Source organism: Pelecanus crispus, chromosome 27 (genome assembly GCF_030463565.1).
Source record: "Pelecanus crispus isolate bPelCri1 chromosome 27, bPelCri1.pri, whole genome shotgun sequence".
In the NCBI taxonomy this organism is placed as follows: Eukaryota; Metazoa; Chordata; class Aves; order Pelecaniformes; family Pelecanidae; genus Pelecanus; species Pelecanus crispus.
The window spans coordinates 413,317-436,892 of NC_134669.1; the positions used below are offsets into that span (position 1 = coordinate 413,317).

The following is a 23,576-nucleotide window of genomic DNA, read 5'->3' on the forward strand; positions in this document are numbered from 1 at the left end:
AATGGCTTGGAGCCTGGCCAAGAGGAGGAGGATGCCAGGTCTCCTTCCCTGGGCTGCGGTGCCATCTCCCAGCCTCTGCTCCTCTGCAGGCCTCTAGGGACACCCTCCTCGCCTGTGCAGAGTTCCTGGGGCGGAGGAAGCTCAGCTACCTGGCCGAGACAGGTCAGACAGAACTGATTGGAGAGTGCTTGGTAAGGACGACCCCCAAGCCCCAGGGCTGGGGCTGGACGAGGGCTGCCCCATGTGCCCATGGGGAGGGCTGTGCAGCTGTGCCTCACCTGCCCTGCTCCAGCCCAGAGCCCACAGCCTGGAGCTGCATCCTCCTTCCCTGCCCTCAAGCACGGAGCCCCCAAGGGCTCTTCTCCATGCCCCTCTCCCTTCCCTGCCCCCAGGGTGCTGAAGGAGACCATGGTACTTGTAAGCCCTGGCAGTGGGACAGAGGGGTCTCAGCACCCCCGGGGCCTCCCTCCTGTGCCTGCGGCTGTCTCTGAACCTCAGCCCCACAGGGCTCCTGACTGGGAGATGGGAATCACGGGGAGGGAAGGGGGGTGCTGGTAGGAGGGAGTACTCCGGGCATGCGGTGAGGGTCTGTACCAGCCCTGTGCCCTTGTGCTCTCTCCAGCTACTGCACAACAGGAGCAGGGTGGAAGAATGTGTGCGTCAGAGCCTGCAGTACCTGAAGAACACTCAGGCCACCTTGCGAGAGGCAGCCGTCAGGTTCATCAGTGAGTTACAGCCCCTGGGGACCCACTTCTGGCAGCCTGGCCCCAGTCCCCGCCACAGCACTGGCAGCACTTGGCAGCAAGGGGCAGCCCTGTGGCTCCCAGAGCCCCGGCTGCCCCGTGCAGAGCCCACCACACAGGTGGGCTTGCTGGGAGCCTTGCCCAGTCCCACCGCCCTCGGGTAATCTCCTTCCCTGGGGTCAGCCCTGCTGGGGGAGGGGAGGGTGTGCAGCCAAGCTGGCAGGGCCAGGAGCTGTGCTGCTGGTTGTGCGCGAGGGAGCAGAGGTCTGACAGGAGCTCTGTGCTTAGGGCTTGCTGCACGGCACTGGAGGAACCTGAGCAAGAAGGGTCTGTTGGATACCTGCAACGGTGAGTAGGGGCAGCGCTGTGCTGGCTGGAGCTAGTGGGGCAGTGGACAGAGCCTGGGCAGGGTGCTGCCATGCCTGGCCCTGCTCCAGGAAAATGCTTCACCGGGCAGAGGAATGTGCCAGGGGCACAAGGGGCATTCCTGTGCAGCAGCTTCCAGCTGGTCTGTTTGTCTCACCTGCTCCTCCTGGCCAGGGAACGAGATGGGTGGGGCTGGCATGGTCTGGAGGGGACTCCTGGGGGTCTCTGCAGGCAGTGGGGGTTCACGTCCGCTGATTCCTTCTCTTGCAGCCCTCCTGCCCTTGAGGAAAGACGCTGAACGCTCGGTCAGCTCCCTGGCAGCTCAGACCGTCTTTGACCTGACAGAACCGATACCAACGTCAAGATGGAGCCTGCGGTCGCTGTGCTGCTGGCCCTGCTGAGCCTTTGAGAGAGTAAATTCTCCTCTCGAAAATGGCCGTATTTGAATAATGTTGGGGTTTTTTTAATAAAGCTGGAACAAAAGGCCCAGTCCCATGGTGTCCTTCTCGTGGGGACCACCCTGAGTGTGCTGAGCAGACAGTGTCATTCCTGGCCTCTGGTGGTGCCTGCAGGACAGCACACCCGGACCCAGGGTGTCCTTGCAGCAAAGCCCCAGCTGCCCCGCTAGACCGTAACACGTGGAGGGGAGGAGGAGAGAAGCTTTAGCCCAGCCTGCCCCTCCTGAGACATCTCGGGGCACGAAAAGGCACCCGCGCTCTGCCAAGCTGGCGAGTTGTCATTTGTGCCACCGTCAAAGTCCTTCTCTTGTACTGGGGAGTTGTGCTGGGTTTGCCTGACAGAGAGTTAATTTTCTTCATAGGAGCTAGTATGGGGCTCTGGTTTGGGTTTGTGCTGAAAACCGCGTTGATAACACAGGGATGTTTTTGTTATTGCTGAGCAGTGCTTACACAGAGTCACGGCCTTTTCTGTTTCTCGCACCACCCTGCCAGCAAGTAAGTGTCAGAACCAAGAGGTGCCCCTTGTTTTCAGGGTCCAAAGCGTCATTTTTAGCGCCTAGCCCACCCTTTCGATGCCCAAAGCCTCCTTTTTCGGGCTGAAATCCTCATTTTTCAGGGGCCCAACCTGTCTTTTATGACCCACAGCCTTTCCTTAGCGCCCACAGTTCCATTCTGAAGGCCTAAACCCTAAAGGCGCAGCCAGCCACCTGGCAACGTCTGCCCACAAGTCTGCGGGGAGCCAGTGGAGCCAGGACAGCCAATCGCATTTGAGGAGGAGGGGGCAAGGCAGGTGATTGATGTGTAAGCAGGCAGCCAACCAGAGGAAACATCCCCGCAGGGTAGGGGTGGGCCCCAAATGAGGGCAGAGTGCCAGCCCAGGTGTCCAATCAGAGGTCAGACCTCAGCTGAAGGGCAGGCACCGCGGCCCAGCAGCCTGAGCACCTGGGCCCAATCAGAGGCAGCATCACCTCAGGGGAGGAGGCTGACAGCCCTCCCAGCCAATGCCGGCGAAGACCGAGCTGAGGCGGCGGCCACCTCTGCCCCCGTCTGCCCCCTGCTGTCGCCAGCGCCCAGCCCTGCCAGAGGGCCGCTGTCCTCACCTGCGAGTCCCTGCGTGGCCAAGGCAGGGGAGAGTGGTGGCACTGTGTCCCCCAGCCTCATGTGTAGAGTCCAGAGGTTTTATTGGAGGGTCGAGAGCCTTACCTTCAGGTCCCAGCGCCTCATTTGCAGGCTACAAACCCTCATTTGTGAGTTCCGCCCCCGCCTTTTCAGGTTCAACGAGTCATTTTAAGGTCCCAGAGCATCGTTTTGAAGGCCCCAAGTCTGATTTTGGAGGTCCAAAGCCTCAGTTGTAGAGGCCAAAGCCTTATTTGTAGGCTCAGAGGGGTTATTTTTAGCTCCCAAAAGCTCCTTTTCAGGGACCAAAGCCTCATTTTTAGGATTCAGTCCACAATATGGAGGGCCCAAAGCCTCATTTGGAGCCTGCAAAGACCGATTTTTTTGGCGGGCAAAGCCTTAGTGTTTGGTACCAAAGCAGCATTTTAGGACACAAAACCTGATTTCCTTTCCAAAGCCCCATTTTTAAGGCCCAAACCCCCCTTCTGAGGGTCCAAACCCTTCTTTTACAAACCCCTCTAAGCCTCCACTGGGGTGCCCAAAGCCCTATTGTAGGTAGGGACCGAAGCTTCATTTCTTGGGGCCTTAGAGGAACCAAGAGGTTCCCCTCCTTTGCAGGGTCGAAAGCCTCCTTTGTAGCACCTGCCCATCCTTTTCAGTGCCCAAAGTCTCATGTTTAAGGCCCAAATCCTCATTTTTAGGGTCCCGACCTGTCTTTTATTACCCAGAGCCTTTTTTTAAGGCCCACAGTTTCATTTTGAGGGTCTAACCCCTCAGTTGTTGGGCAGAAAGCCTCTTTTTAGGCTCCAAAGCTACATCTACAGTGTACAAAGCATCATGCTTAGTTTCCAAAGTCTTAGTTTTGGCTTCCAAAGCCTCATTTTAGGCTCCAAAGCCTCATTTTTATTGTCCAAACTGTTATGGGTTTACGCACGCAGGCCACTGTAGCGGGGTCCAACCCTAGGATCCTGCTGAAAATGCAAGGTCTGAGTGAAGGCTTCCAGTTACTCTTTTGCTAGTTCTCAGGTTATAGCTCCATGCGCTCTGGTTTGAAAATTGGAAAAGGGGCTTCTTGCTCACCAGCACCATCATATGCCCGTTCCTTCCTCAGTCAGTGGGGGGCCGGCAGCAAGCAGGCGGGTTCTGTGGGAGCACAGGGTCTGCCTCGTGGGTCTAAGGTAACTCTGGGGAGGTGTGTCAGGGCACCACATGGGCAGTGGATTTCTTTCTTTCTGGGATCTTGGCATTGCTGTCTTTTCCCTCCTACACTGCAACTTTCTTCACAGCCGCAACACTGCTCCCTCTCAAAGCATCCCACCTGGACCCATCCCATTTGTCCGCCTTTGGCCCTTCTGCCTTTGCAGCCCTCCAGGAGAGCCAGCCTTTGGGAGGCCCTTAGCTGTCCCCTCACAGAGCAGAAGGGGGGTTCACCACTGTTCTGGTCCTTTCAGGAGGAAAGGGCAGGACCTTTTCACAGCTCTCTTTGCAGCACGTGGCGGTGGGCATGGAGGACTCTCCAGAGGACAGCAGCTCCTCTGCAACAGCCGGCACCAGCCAGCTAACCTGGGCAGGTGCATGGGAGGCATCTGCAGGCTGGCCATGCCCCATCTGGCCAGGCAGGCTCAACATCGCATCCTACATGGGCTTCTGCTTGCATCGCTGCTTCTGCGGCTGTGTGTAAGGCTGGTGTCCATAAAGAAAGCTGCGTGCCCGGTCTGCTGTCAGCCATTTGACTGTGTGCTGCACACCCTGCCAGAAGACAGCAACAAAGAGGAGCACGGATTCAAGCCCTTCTTCCCGCTGCCAGAGGAACGGTGCCGGGGAGAGGGCCCAGAGCAGATCCCTGTAACAGGGCAATGATTTCCGCAGCGGGTTTGTGGACACTACGGACTATGGCCACTCAGCAGGGAGGAGGAGAACTGGTCCTCCAAGTTGTGACCGCGCTCCCAGGGATGCTACAGCTCCCGGGCTCTCCAGCAACAGCTCCCAGTCATCTCCCACACCCGGGGCTGCTTGGGAGCAAACCCTGCTGAGGCAGAGAGCGCAGAGCAGATCCTTGTGGTGGGGCTATGATCTCCACAGCCAGTTTGTGGACACCACGGACTATGACTCCTCAGCAGGCAGGAGGAGGAAGAGGGTTTCAGCACTCCAGAGGTGCGTGTCAGAAAAACACTCAGGGCACTTGGGTGGTGATGGGGGCAGATTGCAACCCTGGATGAGGGGGGGGCACATCATCTGACTCCTGCAATGCTGGAGAGGAAGAGCAGGAGGAAGAATCCAGGAAACACCAAAACTGCCCCCAGCAGGGACCAGGGTGCACAAAGGGCTCCAGCAGCCCACCCTGTCCCTCCTCCCAGTGCTGCCTCTGGCCAGTAGGAGCTCAGAGAGAACTTAACAGTCAGAAAAGCCAGAGCCAGAATTAAAACCACTTTGCCTTCCATGTGTGATTTATGTGGTGTTTTCTTCTCTGTAGGTTTTGGGGCAATCGGTAGAAATACCCAGTGTGGGAGATTTATGTTATGGGATTTTGAAAGCTGTGTGCTTGAATGTGCCCGTCTTGCAATCTCTTCTTTTTAAATATGGAGTTCAAGTCCCTTGAGTGGAAATGGGCTGGATGAGGCGGCAGCAAGCAGAACTGAAAAGCGGCTGAACAGCTGGGCCCAGGGGGTGCTGCTCAGTGGCACCAAGTCTAGTGCAAAGCCAGTAAGCAGGACTGTCACCCAGGGGTCAGTACTGGGTCTGACCCTGTTTAACATCTTCCTTAATTCATGGTCTGGATGATGGGGCAGAGTGCGCCCTCAGCAAGTTGGCAGATGACACCAGCCTGGGAGGGGTGGCACTTTAGGCCAGGGGGTCATTGTGCTGCCACCCTGAGGCACCTGGGCTGGCTGGAGAGATGGTCTGAGCAGGACCCCATGCAGTTCAGCAAGGGGAAGTGCAAAGGGTGCTGTGTGGGTGATGAGCAGTGGCACAGGCTGCCCAGGGAGCTTGTGGAGTCTCCATCCTTTGAGATGTTCCACAGCCCTCTGGACACGGTCATGGACAACTGGCTGCAGGTGGCCCTGCTTGAGCAGGGGGTTGACCAGGTGACTTCGCTCTCCAGGTGACCTCCCAGCCAGCCTCATATAGCCTGTGATTCTGTGAAATGGATGTGTAGAAGAGGATCCAGCCACCAACACTGTCGCTCTCAGGTTGCCATCGATAGCTCCACCAGGAAGCTGCAGCCCATGGAGAGGACGTCAGGCCAGAGCAGGCTCCTGGCAGGAGCTGTGGCCCCTGGAGAGGAGCCCAGGCAGCAGCAGGTTCTCTGGGTGTAGCTGCAGCCCGTGGGGCCCAGGCGGGAGCAGGGGAGCAGCGTGAGGAGCAAGGGGCGGCAGAGACAAGGCGCTGTGGGCTGGCTGCAGCCCCATTCCCTGTTGCCCTGCACTGCTCAGGGGAGAGGAGGCTGCAGAGTCAGGAAGGGAGGAGAGGCAGAGCCTGGGTAGAGTGGGGCTGGGGGGAAAGTGTTGCGGCCTGTCAGTCAAAGGCTCATCTTGCCAGCGCTACTCACGGCGGCAGAGAGAGCAGTCTGATCCTGCTGAGCGTAGGGTTGCTCTCCCGCCTTGCTCCCCCTTGGCCTAGTGCAGCTCGACACGCTGCTGCCACACGCAGGCTAGGCAGTTTGCCTGTTAAGCGCTGTGGCCAGCTGCCGCGGGGGAATGGGGAAATGTCTCTGCTCCATGCTGCTGTGGGAGCTGAGCTCAGCCTTGGTATTGAGGGTGGAGAGTGGGTGCTCTGCAGACAGCTAAAGGCAGGCCTGGCTGTGCATCTGCTTTGCTGCTCTCCAGGTCCTCGTGAGTCTGGGGAGCCCTCAAAGACCAGGAATGAGAAGTGTGCAGCTCCAGCATATGCCACCTGTGGATGTCCCAAGGCAATCACGGAGATCATGCCTGCACCAAATGAGTAACAGCTCTCCAGCTGTTTGTTCAGACAAGGAGAGCATGCTTTCATTTTGCCCTGTGTTAGTGGGTGTCGTGGTTTAGCCCCAGCCAGCAGCTCAGCACCACGCAGCCGCTCGCTCACTCCCCCTACCCTGATGGGATGGGGGAGAGAATTGGAGGAGTAAGAGTGAGAAACACTCCTGGGTTGAGATAAGAACAGTTTAATAATTGAAATAAAGTAAAATAGTAATGATAATAATAACAATATAATAAGGATAATGATAATAATATACAAAGCAAGTGATGCACAATGCAATTGCTCACCACCCGCCGACCGATGCCCAGACAGTTCCTGACAGCGATCGCTGCTCCCCAGCCACCCCCCCCCCAGTTTCTATACTGAGCATGACATCGTATGGTATGGAATGGCCCTTTGGTCAGTTTGGATCAACTGCCCTGGCTGTGCCCCCTCCCAGTTTCTTGTGTGCCTGGCAGAGCATGGGAAGCTGAAAAGTCCTTGACTAGCATAAGCAGTACTTACAACAACTAAACCATCAGTGTGTTATCAGCAGTCTTCTCCTACTAAATCCAAAACACAGCACTATGCCTGCTACTAGGAAGAAAATTAACTCTATCCCAGCTGAAACCAGGACAGTGATGCAGGGGACCATGTCAGGGGAGAGGACAGCTGCTGCTGCGGCAGGAGAAGGCCAGAGCAGCCCAGCTGCCCAAAGGGCTGCGAGCCCGGCCCCAGCAGCCCAGAGGAGGTGGGGCAGGGTGCTCCTGGGGGCACAGCTCCTCCATGTCCCCAGGGAAATTTCTGCCCTGGCTCCTGGGCAAGGATGTGCAAGGCCAGGGCATGCCAGAGGTGGCCACGTCTGAAGAGCAGGAGGAAACCTCCCGCTTTTGCAGTCCAGCAGGGCAGCTGGGGCTTTGTTGCAAGGACAGCCTGGGTCAGTGTGTGCTGTGCTGCCACGGGCTGCTGCAAAGCCTGGGCGTCAGGCAGCTCTCGGGGCAATCCTGGTTCCTTCCGGGACCTGCTTTTGCCCTCTGCCTCCCGAGAGAAAAGACTTCCAGAGGAGGTGAATAAACATGGCTTCTTTTGGGGAAAAGCCTAAGAGAGGGGTGAAATTCTCAACCACTAATGGGGCCAGGGTGTGCTGAGGGGTGAGCTGCCCTGCGCACAGCGGTAGAGGCCCGGAACAGCACTGTCCGCTCGGCACGCTCAGGGTGCTTCCCGTGTGAAGGAAGGACACCATGGCCTTGGGCTTGTGCTTCCAGCTTTAATCCAAAAGAGCCGTTGTCTTGGGGAGAGCTTCACTTCTGCCTGGCTGTGCAGGGCCAGCAGCACAGCGCCCACAGGCTCCGCCCCGCTGTTGGCTGCTCCCTTGGAGCTCTCAGGATCAGCAGGGTCTGAGCTGCCAGGGACGAGAGCGAGGGCTCGGTGTCTTTCTCCAAAAGCTGGAGGGCTGCAACAGAAGGAAAGAGAACAGAGCTGAAACCCACCTATCTGCAGAGACCCCGCGGCATCCCCTCCAGAGCATGCCAGCCCCAGCCATGCCTTTCCCTGGCCAGGGAGAGCAGGTGGGACACATGGATGAGCTGGAAGGTGCTGCTCAGGAATGCCCCGGAGGTGTTCCTCTGCCCTGAAAGCGTTTCCCTGGAGCAGGGCGAGGCATAGCATCAGCACACTGCCCAGGCCCTGTGGGCCTGCCCCTCCAGCCCCGGCACACACAGCACTGCCCCTGCTCACCGCTGCAGATCTCAGACAGCTTCCCCTCGCTGTTGTCCCTCAGGTGCTGCGCGGCAAGCCCTAGGCACAGAGCTGCGTCAGACCTCCCGCTCCCCAGCATGCTCCCAGCAGCGCAGCTCCCGGCTCTGCCGGTTTGGCTGCACACCCTCCTCCCCCTCAGCAGGGTGAGCCCAGGGAAGGACAGTAGGCGAGGGCGGGTGGGACTGAGCAAGGCTGCCAGCAAGCCCAGCTGCGTGGGCAGGGCTGGGAGAGGGAGGCACAGAGCCCCTGGCTGCCCAGGCCCTGCACGGGGCAGTCGGGGCTGTGGCAGCCGCAGGGCTGCCCCTTGCTGCCAGTGCAGCGGCAGGGGCTGGGGCCAGGCTGCCAAAAGAGGGACCCCATGGGGCACAGGGGCTGTGGCTCACCAATGAAGCTCACGGCCGCCTCTCGCAAGGCGACCTGAGCATCGATCAAGTATGGCAGGCTCTGACTCAGGTATTCTTCAACTCTGCTCCTGTCCTGCAGCAGCTGGAGAGAGCACAAGGGCATGGGGCTGAGGTTCAGAGGCAGGCGCAGGCAGAGCAGGCTCTGCAGGTCCTGACAGCCTCTGAGCCAGGGCGCAGCCGGGCTTGCAACATGCTGAGGGTGGGGAGGGGAGAGGGGCGTGGAGAAGAGCCCTTGGGGGGCTCTGTGCCTGAGGGCAGGGAAGGAGGATGCAGCTCCAGGCTGTGGGCTCTGGGCTGGAGCAGGGCAGGCGAGGCAGAGCGGCACAGGGGGCAGCCCTCGTCCAGCGTGGGCCCTGGGGCTTGGGGGTTGTCCTCACCAAGCACTCCCCAATTCTGCATGCCTGCTGGGTCTTGGTCAGGTGCTTGAGCTGTTTCCACTTGAGCAGCTCTGCAGCGACGAGGAGGGCTTCCCGAGAGGTCTGCAGAGGGGGACAGGGATTGGGGGGCTTGTGGAGAGGGACTGGGGGGCTTGTGGAGAAGGATTGGGGCTCAAAGGCCTGGCCTCCAAGACCTGCAGGGGCAGCTGGGAAGCCTCTAGGGCCTCTCATGTTCAGGCCTTGGTGGCCATGGGCTGCTGCTGAGCCCAGCTTGACCAGGTAGGGCAGGTGTGGGAAATGTCCGTGCCAGCTTCTGCGCCCCTCCTCACGCTGGGCATGGCGGGAGCCTTCCTCTGGGGTGTGCTGGAGGAGGGCGGATTGGGGGGAGCGGGGATGGGAGGGGACCCCACCTCCCAGTCCTCCTCTGCAGCAGGAGGCACAGAGGGAGGAGGAAGGCAGTGGGGGGAGTGGTGCAGGCAAGGAGGGGAGCTCTGCCCAGAGTCCAACTGCCAGCAGCCCTTGCCCCTCCCTGATGCCCAGGCCACCCCTGTGGTGTCAGCACGCCCTTCTCCACATGGCCACTGGGGCCTGAAATCTGTACCTCAGCCACGCTCTCGGTCCGGTCACTCATGCGGAAGAGCAGTGGGAGCAGGCTTCTCTGCACGCTCTTCTTCAGCTGCCGCTTGTCGTTCCCCACCGCCATCTGCATGACGTCTTTGAAGAGGCAGATGGAGAGCTCTCGCAGCTGGCTGGACTCCTGCTAGGGAGGAGGAGAGGAGGACTTTAGCAACAGGCACTCCCTGAGCAAGGGCGTGAGCGTGGCTGATGTGAGGGGGGCTGCTTTGGAGTCAGGTTCTGCACACAGGAGCTGTGGGCCAGATCTGCAGCCACGGCTGAATGGCCCCAGGGGGCTCAGGTCGCCCGGAGGCATCAAGCTGTGAGGGAGAAGGCGTGTGGGGCTGCAGAGCCCAGAAGCCATCCCCACGAGAGCCTGGGGGCATGAGGAGGGGAAGAGCCCTGGCCAAGGGCTGCCCCAGGGCTGGGCTGCCGGGCAGTTGTCCTTGCGGAGGGCCCATCAGTGGGGCTCAGGCTCCCACAGCAGCCTTACGTCATCAAAGAGCGGCAGGAGCTTCTCCGCCAGCTGCAGAGCGGTGAGGCTGGCCTCCTTCCTCTTCATATGGCCCATGACGTTTCTGAAGACAAGCAGGGCCTTCCTCTTGTTGTCAGTGCTGGCATTCTGCTGGCTCTCCAGGATGTCCGGCAGCAGGACCAGCATTTTTCTTGCCTGTGTGAAGCACAGAATTTCCTGGTTGTGAAGCAGTGAAAGACCACCCTGGCAAAAGTGCTCTGGCCACTAAGCAGCAGCCTCCCGTCAGGCTTCCTGGCAGGGCAGGCAGCACAGGAATCCCTGCAGCAGCCTCCAGGCAGGTGGTGGCCATGGGCGCGCTGATGGGGACACGGGGATAGCAGCAGGGAGGGAAGTTAGGGCAGGAGAAGAAAGGCTGTGTGTCCCCTGCTCAGCCGCCCCCTTTCCCGACTGGCCCAAACGGGCACAGGGGTTGGTAACCCTCCGGGCCTGGAAAGCTCCCCAGGCAGCCATCAGGCCCCTCCATGGCAGCACTCTGCGGACCCCCACGGCTTGTGCACTGCAGGGTGCGGGGAAGGGCAGCGATCTCCAAGCTGGCAACGAGCAGGCTGTGACCCCTTCGTGAGAGAGGCCCGCTGCCCCAGGCCCCAGAGGCAGCCCGTAGCATCGGCTGTACCTAATCGTCCCCCTCTCAGCAGGACGCTTCTTCTGGGGACAGCGCTCCCGCCACCGAGGCACTTTTGGCGCTGGCTGCCTCGGTGCGCAGCAGAAACTCCTGCCCGACATTGCAGGGATGCGCCAGGAGCGAGAGCTCCTGCAGCTGGCTGAGCAGCGGCAAGTTGCGAGCCTGAAGGACCCTGTGGCCCGGGAAGGGGACAGCGAGGGCATTTGGAGCCGTCACCCCACCTCCTGACTGCCAGCCCAGGCCAAGCCCCCCTGCGTGTTACCCGCTGCCCCAGCCCCACGCTGCCAATGTGGGGCTTCACTTGACTCTGCCCTGCTCACTGTCTCGGGTCTCTGTGACAGCGTGAGGAGGCCTCTGAGCACCAGCGAGAGCAGCACCAGGCTTGGCCGCCTCAGGTACCTGTGGACTTTGTACAGGCCAGCAAAGTCCTCTGATTTAATGTCGCCGGAGGCCAGCAGCTGAAACAAAGGCGGCAGTGAGAGACTGGCAGAGCCCGCAGGGCTCCCCGCACCGTGCGGCTCCTGGTTCCCCCTGGCAGCTCAGGGCAAGGGCAGCGGGGCCAGACAGCCTGTCCTGGGGGCAGCTGTGCCCGCGGAGGGCCGCTTGGCACCCCCGTGCCCTGCGCCTTGCCGCACACCACATGGTCGTCTGTGCCGGCTCCTCCTGTCCTCTGAGCATCGGCAGCCTCTTGCTCTGACGCCTCTGAGGAGCGCTGGAAGAGCAAGAGCTGCCACAAAGGAGGCACGAGACGCGAGTGGTGAGGAGCAGTCTCCTGTCCCCAACCTTGCAGCCCGCTCAGCCTGTGCAGAGGCCATGGCCACGTCTCTGCCCCTGCCCCCGAGGCAGCCCTTGCCCTTGCCCTTGCCCTGGCCCTGCCCCAGGTTTCCAGTGTGCAGAGCGGGGCGGGGGGATGCAGGCAGCGGGGAAGCAGAGCGCTGCCTGGGCAGGCAGGGGCTGCCTGGGCTTTGTGCCTGTGCACCGGGCCCCAAGCAGTTTGGGGTGGCCCTGCATGGCTTGCCCAGGGGAACCTGGCGCTGGGCAGGTCCCCGCTGGCCCTAAGGGGCTGTGCCCGTATGTCCTGGAGGAGGACAGGACATCTGCCCATTTGCGGGCAGATGGGAGGGGAGAGGGCTGTGCCTGTTTTCCTGGAGAGGCAGGCACAGCCCTGAGGCTGAGCAAGGACTGGTCTGGTCACTCACAGCCAAGTGCGGGATGCAGGCGTCCTCTGTGTTGGAGCCGAACATCCTGCGCAGCTGCTGGTCCTCGAGCCTGTTGAGCAGCTCCCTCAAGACCTTCACCAGCGTGTGGGGCTGGGAAAGCATCACATCCCACATGGCCAGAGCAGCACTGCGGGCCCAGAGCGCTCTGTCAGCGGGGCTGCCTCGGCCACCACACTGTGCCTGGGCCAGCCCCGCCGGACCCAGGCTGTGCTGCAGCCGCGGCCCTTCCCGCCCCCTGGCTTGGAGTGCCTGGGTCCCTGCCTGGGCAAGGAGGAGGGGGCTGAGAGAGTGTTCCCCGTGGGGCAGGGAGGAACCTCGTGGCGGGGCTCTGGGCTGGCTTGGCCAGCTTTGGCTACTGCAGGCCTGGCCGCCCCGCCAGGGCTGGAAAGCGTGGTGGCGTGGAGGGCCCTGCTCCTCGGGGATGCCCTGCACTTTTCCGTGGGTCTGGCAGGCAGAAAGTCTTTTGGGGTCAGCACCTGTCGCATGACGACGGAGAGAGCTTCAGGAGGCTTGTGACCACTTCCCTGGGGCACTGGTCGGTCATCAGGAGAAGCAGCAAGTCCAAGCTGTGCCAGGCTGACGCCGTGCGGATGCACTCCATGTTTTCATAGATGCCCCTCATGATGTTTGGCACCTGGAGGGCACACAGGTGAGGATGGTGCTGCCACTGGAGCGCAGCCATTTCCTCAGCTGCCTCTGAAAGTGCTGGCCTTGCCATCCTACTCTGCTGGCTTAAAATGGCTTCAAGGTGCCTGAGGCGCCTGGGTTAGGGAGGCAGGGCAGCCGCGAGCAGGGCAGGGCAGGGCAGAGCAGAGCAGAGGCCCTCTGACAGCACCACTGCACTCTGCCTGCATGGGGGATGCCCCCGGCCAGGCCCAGGGCCACGGGCTGTGGAGAGGTGCCAGCCAAGCCAGGGGCTGGCTCGCTCAAGGCAGCGATGGCAAGCATGGCTTGCTGCCGCACCGCTGTGCGCAGCTGGTCCCTGGGCTCCTCTTCCAGCAGCACCTGCAGAGCACAAGCGGCATGGGCCCTGGCAGCCGCCAGCAGCCAGTGCCAGCAGACCCAGCACCAGGCGGCGGGACTGGTGGACACCCTCTGCCCCCGCCCCAGCACCGGTCCCCAGAGTGCCCCCTGCCACCCCCAGTGCTGGCGTCTCTGCTGGCAGGGCTTCTCGGTGGCACCCGAGTCCCCTCGCGGCAGCTCAGTGGCCACGCACGCTTGTCCCTGCCCTCCCCCTGCCCATGCGCTGTCCTCACAGCGTGCCGCCGGTGCCTGGGGACCTTGCCCCGCTCCCCACGCCTGCCGGCTGTCCCCTCACCTTGATACTCTCTGCCAGCTCAAATCTCTGGCAGAAGGCATTCAGGCTCCGTGACAAGCCCTTGCGCCTGGCAGCTTTGCACAGGGTGCAGACGCTCTCTAGGAACCGCATCTTCTGGGCCTCCTCCTGGCAGCCGGGCGACAGAGAGACAAACGGGGAGCGTGAGAAGGTAGGCACAGGGCCAGCAGGACTGGAGCACTGGTGCTGCAGTGCTGTGGAGGAGACCCTGGGGGGGAGCAGCTCTGCCCAGCCAGCAGCCCCCCAGCAGCCCCAGCAGCAGGCAGCAGAGCCGGCAGCCCCGTCAGGAGGTGCAGGCACAGCTACCATGGGAATGGCCGCGGTTACCTTTGCTGAGCTCTTCAGGAAAGCCCGGATGAACCGCATCGATTGCTTTGCAAGTCTGTAGAGAGCCCGCCAGCTGGGCTCACACCAGGAGGCACCTAGGAAAGGAGGAGAGCGCGGAAGGCTGTAGAGAGGGGCCGAAGGCAAACGTGAGGAGACGAAGGAGCTCTGCCCTCCGTCCAGCCCCATGCCGGCTCCCCTGGCGCAGTCTCCCCGTGGGTGCCCGGGCTGCAGGGTGCCCGGCAGATGGGCTGCAATGCTGGAGCACAGCACGGCGCGGAAAGCCACGAGTGCAGCGGGCTTAGGATCTCGCTTGCAGACAGGCTGGAAAGGTCCCCGTCGCCCAGCACCGCTGCCTCCTGCCAGGCCAGCTGCCTCTTGCTGCCCGTATCGTATCGTATCGCGGAGCAGGAGCCGGGTCCCCTCTGCTCTCTCCCGCCCTGGGGGAGGCTGTGCGGGGGCGGCTCCCAGCCCTGAGCAGCATTCCGGCAGCGCCCTGCTCCCCGCCCGTGGGTCCCCCAGTGCCCGTGTGCCAGGGAGACAGGACCCTGGCCCACGTGGATGAGGGTGCGGTCGCTGGCCCCAGCCCTGCCCAGCCCGCCGGGGCCCCTCACTTACTGCTCTGCAGCGGCCTGGGCACGCACAGCTCGTAGGGCTGCGGTGGAGAGCTGCTCTCCTGGGGAGCCCCCTTCTGCTCCCAGGCCAGCCTGGGGCGGCTGGGGGGTCTCTGCGCCATCCCGCGGGACGGAGGAAAGGGGTGAGGGTGGGGAAGGGGGAAGCTTTGGCAAAATGCCTCGGCACCGCGGGGCTGCCGGTGAAAGACGTGGGCTGTGCTCGGGGGCTCCTCGCCAGCTCCACGCTCCTGCCCTGTCCCGTCACTGTCCTGCCGGACACTGTGGGGTGGGGGCCGCGGCCACGTTGACCACATGCAGCGCCACAGGGTGTCACAGAGGCGCGTCACAAAGGGCACCACTGTGACCCGCCACCCAGGCCGGGAGGGGCAGGGTATCCCCTGTGGGTGGCACGAGGCCCGCTCGGCCCCGGGCATTTGCGTCCTCCTGGGCTGCCCCAAGCCCCACATTTGCCCTCCTGTTCCCTGTTGCTCTCCAGCTGTCCCAGAGCCCCGTGTGCACCCGTCCCAGCGGACCCCCAGGACCTTCCGTTCCCTTCAGTGCACTCCAGAGCCCTGCCTCTCTCCCTCGGCAATGTTAGATGCCTGAGATTTATTCAGGCTTAACACAAGTCATATTTTTTGTTGCTTCATTGCTTCTCTTCCTCCTACCACACTGGAAGAGCTCATGCAGAAAAGAAGGAAAAGAAAATGAAGCGCCTTCCACTGAGTTTGCCCTTTTGGGATTTGGGAACCTTCCAGAAGTGGAGATTGCTGTCTTGCTGGCCTGTTCTCGGTCTGTGTTTTGACCGTGATCAAAAACGCCTCATCATTGTGCTGGTGCTGGCTGACCACCATCTCCAACCCTCCATGGACATCTTCAGGGCCGCTTCTCCTGCCTGATGGCCTGCTCCCCCTCCCAGCTTTCAGAACGGCGGGAAGCCCATTTCTGCAGGGGCTGCACAGAAGTTTTACAGTTTGAGTGTTTTGGCGTGTGGAGAATGTTATCTCCATGTCTCATGTAGTACCCCTGCAGAACGTGTCAGAACAGGGTTGTACTACATCATGCAATAGTCACATCACAGAACAAGAAAGGAATGCCCTCTTCCCTCACATCACCTCTGACAGGACTGCTTCTAAATAACCACGTACAATTCCGCTGTACGTACCACCTTGCTGGAAACACAGTGACAAAAGGAAGGCAATTTAGAAGACAGCAAAGCCGTGGAATATAGTAAGAGTGCTATCAGGAAAGACAGGAGAGAGCTAAACATACCCAACTACACTGGTTTTATCTGGCGAGGGAAGAAAGAACAGTGTAGGAAAGTTTTTTAAACCACGGGAAGAGACAAGAAATAGAAGGCAGCGTAACCATAAAAAGTAACATATGGGTCAAGTGTCTGCTGGGACTGTTATCAGTCAAAGTTCCACCAGATCACAGCTCAGACGCTACCCTTACCATAAGAAAAGCAGGAGCCTGATGGTAATAGGATGCGTGCATGCTCGGGAACCTCTCCTGTCCAGCTGTGTCCCACAAGGCTGTAAGACACAAAAAACCAAGCTGAGAATGACACAACTTTCCCAGTTCTCTTTTCCTCACAACTTAAACCCAGGATGCAAAGCCCAGTCCATCTACTCAGGATCACAAATTAGGTTTCACCACACTAATCCAAACCATTCCAGGGCTAAGAGATTATGCAAAACTAGGGAAAACCTTCTCTTAGCTAGGCTTAGCTAGGAGTTGTGCTGACACTGAACTTGGCTGTAAATGCAGTAACAAAAGAGAAGTCAGATGTGATTATCACTACAGCGTCCAGATCCAGTGTTCTAACGCAGTTCAGCAATATCTTTCTTGTCTTCACTTGACCAACCTAATGATGTGATCCCCAGACAGATTATGCTATAGAAATAACTTAGGAACAATGAAAAACAGGCAGACATGAGAAACACCCAGAAAAGACTGAGCAAAAAATTACTGATCATGCCAGAAAGCTTGCTTACTTGCACTCCTTCTCTCAATGTTTATCTTTTGACTTCTTTTTCTTCTTGACCTTCTTGTATTTTTTTCATTCCTTGGACACCTATCTTTCAGCATTTCTTTTCTATTTCATTTCCGCTTCCTTCTGTGTGGGTGTCTTTTCTTTTGCCATGTCTTAATTTTTCTTTTTCATTTTCCCAGGAAAGGTCCTCAAAATGTGAATGAGCTGACACAGGAGGAAGTGCATGCCTTTCACAAGAATATTTTTCAGATTGCTGCTGAGGTACTGAACAATGATGTAAGTTTGCTCTGTGGCTGCTAAAGTGATGCACATCTTCCTCTCTAGAGAGGGCGTTGTGAGGCCACCTGCTTTCGCAATGCTAATCCTTATGCGACCTGTTGTTGTAAGCCTGACTCCATTTGTCAAAGTCGTTATCGCACTGAGAGGACTTTCTCTCTCTACCATGTCTATTCCATGAGAGGAATAATAATCATTGTAGTGTCTGCATTTGCCCCATCTCCGTGGTTCATCTTGATACTATCTTTCTCTGCTCCAAGTCCTCTCTCCTTTGCAATGATAATACCTATTCCCGTCTTGTTCTGTTCTTTCTCTGCTTCGGGATCTAGAACGAGAATATTTTCCCGAGCTTCTGACATTATTTGGACTGTTTCTTTCATTATGGGAAGAGCTGTACTTGCTTTCCTTGCGATAGTCCTGCTTATGACAATTCTGCTTATTTCTTTCCACACTGCGAGAGTACCTCCTCTTGTGGGAATGATCATCTGCTCTGCTTCTGGTTTGCTTCTCCTTCTCCCTCTCTTCAGTGTCTGAGTTTTCTCTTTTCTTTCCGTCGTGGTTCTTGTCCATTTTTTGAGAGTTGTGTATTTTTTTCTTATCTTTTTTTCCTATGTTTATCTCCTTCCCATTTTTTATTACTCATATTACTCACAGTCCCTCATTTTCTCTAGAAAATGGACTCACCAAAACGTTATCCAGCTTTGTAATAGGAGAGTCATTAACAGGTGGTACCTCTACATAGCTATTAGAAATGTCCTTTGCATCCTGGCATTTATCTATAATATCTAGAGATGCAAGTTTGTTAGAAATACATTCACTGTCAGACTCTATGGAGGAAGTTTGCTCTGATTTCTCTTCGCTCTCAGGAGACCCTTTCATGTACAAAGGATTTTCTTTCGAAATTAGTTCAGGTTCTTTTGATCTTCTTTCTTTGTCTTTGTCTCTACTGTCTTCAGACTCACACCGCCCAAGGAATTCCCCTTCAGTGTCCAAGGATTTTTTTCCTGACTTTGTGCTGACCATTGATACTGGGATGCACATTATCAGCTTTTGTGATAATCCCTTCAGCAACTTCTTCTTTGGTAGAAATGGTTTCAGTAATGGTTTTGAGTAAGAAGATTCTCAACCTCACAGCTAAAGTTGAAAGGAATCTTCCTGGATTCTTCAGGGGCAAACAGTGCTTCCATCACTACAGTTTCTAGAAGAGCGTCTGTCGTGGTTTAGCCTCAGCCAGCAACTCAGTACCACGCAGCCGCTCGCTCACTCCCCCTACCCCGATGGGATGGGGGAGAGAATCGGAGGAGTAAGAGTGAGAAACACTCCTGGGTTGAGATAAGAACAGTTTAATAATTGAAATAAAGTAAAATAGTAATGCTAATAGTAACAGTATAATAATGATAATAATAATAATGATACACGAAGCAAGTGATGCACAATGCAATTGCTCACCACCCGCCGACCGATACCCAGACAGTTCCCGAGCAGCGATCGCCGCTCCCCGGCCACCCCCCCCCAGTTTATATACTGAGCATGACGTCATATGGTATGGAATAGCCCTTTGGTCAGTTTGGATCAACTATTCTGGCTGTGCCCCCTCCCAGTTTCTTGTGCGCCTGGCAGAGCATGGGAAGCTGAAAAAGTCCTTGACTAGCATAAGCAGTACTCAGCAGCAACTAAAAACATCAGCATGTTATCAACATTCTTCTCCTACTAAATCCAAAACACAGCACTATGCCTGCTGCTAGGAAGAAAATTAACTCTATCCCAGCTGAAACCAGGACAGCGTCATTCTCAGAAGATTTCTGAGGCCCAGGGGCACTACGCAAGATAAAAACATGTTTTTCACCTGAAAAAGTCCATCTAAAAGATGAATGTTAGGAGTAAAATCCCCCTAGGTAAAAAAATTGGTGGCTACTGGAAAACTCTGAAAGACATTCCCTTTAGAAACCTAATGATGACACCTTCCTCAGCTCCAGGAGAAGGTGGGTTTTCTTCCTCTTGATTCTGCAAGTATTGCATTAAAAACCCCACACCCAACACATCTGTCTCCCTTCACTTGCTGCTCTGAATCACATCAACAGCCAAAGCCACTGGATTTCCTCTCCCCACAACTAGAAAAAAGTAAACACATGGCTTTCCCTCTCTCTCCCAAATGGCAGAGCAGGTGGTGGGAACTTACATTCACACAGCCTAGGATGGAAAAAGGTGAGAGAGGAATAGAAAGAGTATTCCAGACAATGGGGAAAAAATGGAAGAACATTCTATGAAGAAACAAAAGTTTTCCAGGAGGCATCCGCCTGTATTTAAGATCAGCATGATAAATGCTCAGTGCTGAGGTTTGCAACATTAGATGTACAGTGTGGAATTCTCTGGGCTGATTTAAATCTTTCTATTCAATAGTATTAGGAGACAGGTAAAACAGTGATAATCTTGTGTGAAACTTTGTTTTAGTCAGAGTGTTCTCATTTTACCTTATTTCCTCTGACAAGCTCTTCAACTGGCTCTATGTGAGAGATTCTAAGATTATTACTTGAGGAGCCAGCAACAAAGCTATAGGCATCTACAATTAAAACATAGAAGTTAACAGACAGAAAAAAATACTCTCCTTACTAGAGAACTACTGTTTGCAATGCTTCTACATTGGAAGTTAAACCAGGTCACTTTGAGTTATATGCGCTATCCCCGTTTTACACATCACCCCACTCACCCCCCCAAATATACTTTATGAAACTTAGCAAGTATTATCCCAGAGGAACTTCTCTTAAGGTGACGTGTTCTCGTATGTCAGCTCAGCTCTGCAAATTCTAATGGGATAATAGCACAAGGTGTTGTGATGACATTTGCTGCTGCGTGTTTTCTCGGTATTTCACATCAATTAGGAACATTATAATGCTCCTGAACACCGAATACATCCCAGGGGAGAAATTCCAGATGCAACAAACATAACTCGCCATTTCAAGCAATCCGTTTGTTCTAGAAAAGAAAATCTCAGAAGGTTTAACAGGTTGGACTTGGCAAGTGGAATCATCACGTCTCAGTCCATTTTCTTTAGATTCATGATCCAAACTTCTACTTAAATTGTCTCAAGAGCATAGTCTTCAGTGCTTTAGAAAGCTGAGTTGGAAGTATAAAGTAATGAAGAAGCACGGCTGCACAATTTAGGATTAGCCACTCTGAATAACTCTGGCTATAGCATGAGGGCTGTGAAGAAAGCTGCAGTGCAGAAGGAAGAAAACCCCTCAGATACTAAAAAAACAACAAAAAAAACCCACATCAAAACCAAAACCCACTATCAATTTGGTGCCATTATCTGCCCCCCTCAAATTACCTTAATCGTATGAGGAGAAAGGCGTGCTCCCATAAATCCAGCCTGCTCACTATTAGCCCACGGCTGACCAAGCAATGAACAGGGGTAAGACGGAGCTGGTAAGTAAGAAGCACGTTCTCCGAGCGTCAAATCACAGTGCCTGGGGAAAAGAGCAGGGTTCTTAGTTTAGAGTTTTTCTTTCAGCCTATTCTTGGACTAAACCCCATCCTGTAATTTTATAGGAACAGTTCATATGACACACATATGACAGACATATACGGAAGACTTAGCCAAAACTGAAAATTAGATAATGGTCTTCCTACAATGACTATCCTTTTCAGAGCCGTAACTCACCCTTATACCATCTATGGCCTTAATTTCTCCTCTTTTCTAAATTAGCCACCTACAGAGAGCAAATCTATAGCAATGTACACAAGCGCAGCAGCTGAAGCCCAAGCAATGAAAGATAATAACGGCACGGGCAATTTCAGGTTTGACAGAACCGAATTATACAAGTAGTAATCTCCTCCTAGGACAGAAAGAAAAACACTTGAAAGGAAGAAAAAGATCAGTAACAGGAAAGTAAATATATTCTCAACACATTTAGTATTTGTTATTACCTGATATAAAAAAGTACAGAAGCCTGCTGATTGAGAACTGCTTTGATATCAGAAAGGTCTATCGAGGCATCGTTCATTCCATACCAAAGTCCGTTACTGGCCTGCAAATAGAGACAATGATTCCTTTAGATGAACTGCATGGCTTCCAAATGGCATCACAGTTAGAACACTACAGAACAAAACACAGCAAAACAAATCAGACAAAACATAGAATGCAACCTTTTCCCCTAAAAACAGTGGTTACCAGTAAGGTTTGAATTTCTTTGTCAGCACAGATTTTACCCTGTTAGAAATCAAGCTGATAGCTGCCTTTATGAAGCAGAGAGAGTGTCCTGTGGTACAGCTGAAACCCCTCTGTACAAGAACTGCATATCAAGCATAGATGAGTGGTTCCCCAGCTGATTGGGACATACACACATGCTTGAAGATCCAGGACATTTTACATTCTAAAGAGAGACCAAGAAGATTCAAAAATTATCCTGAAATACTCCATGGAATGGCCTGAGAAAAACACTTCTAAAAACACAGACTAGGATTATATTAATATATTTTTTGATTCATTTAAAAATACCTGTTCTCATAAACATCTAATAACTTAAGTTGCAGAGAAATGTTTTCTGCAGAATTAGCTCTTTAAGAGTAAGGTATGTTCTTATGGCCACACAGGGACTTTATCATACCTTGTTGATCTTTCCACCTGTAAAATTTACAAATCTCCTCAGTGCTATTGTGAGAATCTTGGGAGAACGATGTATTGTATACCTCTTTGATACAGCAACCATCTTTTTACACTTTAAAAACAAGCACAGACAAATGTTTAAAAGCATATTTCCCCACCACCACCCCAAAGTCAAACAAGGTTTCATCTCTTCACACACGCTTATGCTATTTGAGTGATAGTTACCTGCATAATAGGTTTTTTCTTTTCAGAAATCCATACACTGCATTTCAGGTTTGTGAATCCAGAGAAGATAGCAGGATATAAGAGGACAGCTCTACAGAACAAAGAAGAAAGGATTTAGAACATTATCTTTTGATAGCCAAACAAATGTCTGGACATGCATCTTTGTTATGCCAAAAAGGTCAGGCTTCCCAACAACTCGGCACGAAGCAGGACCAGGAATCTCTCACTACAGCACATCACCAGAACGTCAGGCAAGGGCACCATTTCTTGTTATACCAAAGCAGCGGCTATTTTGAACACGTCCTGGATACACTCCTTCAGCTTTCTGCTAGAATGCAAATCTTAAAAGTGGAACAAGAGAGTCTAGGTTCTCAGGACTAGAAACTGCAAATAATTTCCAAAATGGATCATAGATCAATGTAAAAAATATAGTGGAAGGAAACAGGCATTCTGCAGGAGGGAGACATTAGACAGTAATAAGTCTTCATGTACTGAGTTGCCTGGAAAGACACCGAAACCATCTGCACCCCTTCGTAACAAAATTGTTGCACTGCGCACTCAAAGGGAGGGCCTGCAGAGCGAGCTGTGAAATTCAACCGCTAGCACAGACAAAGACTGGAACACGTCAGTTCACACCATCAAGAAAAACACTGTTGAGAGTTAACAAATAGAAAGAATTAAATAGTCTCTTTCAAATTCTGATGTCAAAATGCAAGGCACATAATTCCAAACTGATGGGGAAGTAATACCAGCTTCCATACGAGCAATGGAAAAGATACTGTACATATGCTAAACCTTTCTATTTAAACTCACAAAAAGACTGAAACTTCTGGGTTTGTGTGTGACTCAACTGATCACAGCCCACATTAATGAAGGAACGTGCAATCCAGATGTGAGGTGCTTATCAGAGTTATCTTACTCTTCCTCCGCCAGAATCTGTAAACTATGAGAATCCTTCATACGTTACACGGTGCTTGCTAGGATACACAGGCTGAAATGAACCTGGGATTAAACTGTTGTAATAGCCTATTGGATGCTCTTTATGCAGCATCTGCATTCAAATGTACTAATTAACTTCTAGTTTTCCAACAACAAAAAGCAGGTATTCCTGTAGAATAAAGTGCCAGAAAATGAGAAGCAGTTCACTGATGGGTCCTGTCGTCTTGTGGGCAAGCATCGGAGGTGGAAAGCTGCTGCACGGAGTCCTATACGACAAGTCACAGAAACTGCTGAAGGCATGGAGTCGAGTCAGTTTGCAGAGGTGAAAGCCATCCAGCTGGCTTCAGATATTGCTGAAGGAGAAATGTGGCCAGTGCTTTATCTCTGTACTGACCATGGGTGGTGGCAAATGCCCTGTGGGGTGGTTGCAGCAATGGAAGCAGAGCAACTGGCAGCGCAGGGGCAAACCCACCTGCAAAATCTGGTGCTGGAACAGCAGAGCATCCACAGCAGACAAGTTGTCTTCTCTAAGGTCGACCTCTGTCTGCTCTAAGCACATAGTGGGCATCACCTTCAGGTCCATTTTCAAAAACCAAAGCAGCCTTGAGTGCACTCTGCTCAGGTGCTGGAGCCTACAGAAGCTTTTCTAGGAAGGGGTCATGAGCCTGTACGGTCGGGCTCTCCCTCATCCCTGCACAGGGACCCTGGATGTGTGGAAGAGGGGTGTTCCAGGGTTGGGATCTGGACCCAGGGGCTGCCAAGAGCACTGGATGGGCTTTCTGGGCAATCATCTCACCATCCTAGAAAGCAGCAGCTTTATGATTTAATTACAAAGTGAGCCTTACCCTGCCACTAGATATTTACATACATATTATCCCTATTCACATAAACCACTGACCAAGCCTGAGACTAAGATTGGACCCAGCCGCACCTCCACTCCTCTCTGAAAAGCAGTTTAGAAAGCAAGGGGGTCTGTTCTGAACCTTGGGACTCAACGGGAGGGTCCCCCTTATCCCCTGCACACATGATCTCTCTGTGAATCATTCCAGCTCAGTGTAACTCAATTTCCCTTTATTGCACTTCTTCCATCTAGTAATAGAGTGAACCTTG

At 54.7% G+C, this 23,576-nt stretch overlaps 1 pseudogene; it reads right to left on the reverse strand.

Annotated features, from left to right (window-relative positions):
* Window positions 1–10,936: 10,936 nt before the first annotated feature.
* LOC142596130 (uncharacterized) lies at window positions 10,937–23,049 on the reverse strand (annotated as a pseudogene).
* Window positions 23,050–23,576: the final 527 nt, after the last annotated feature.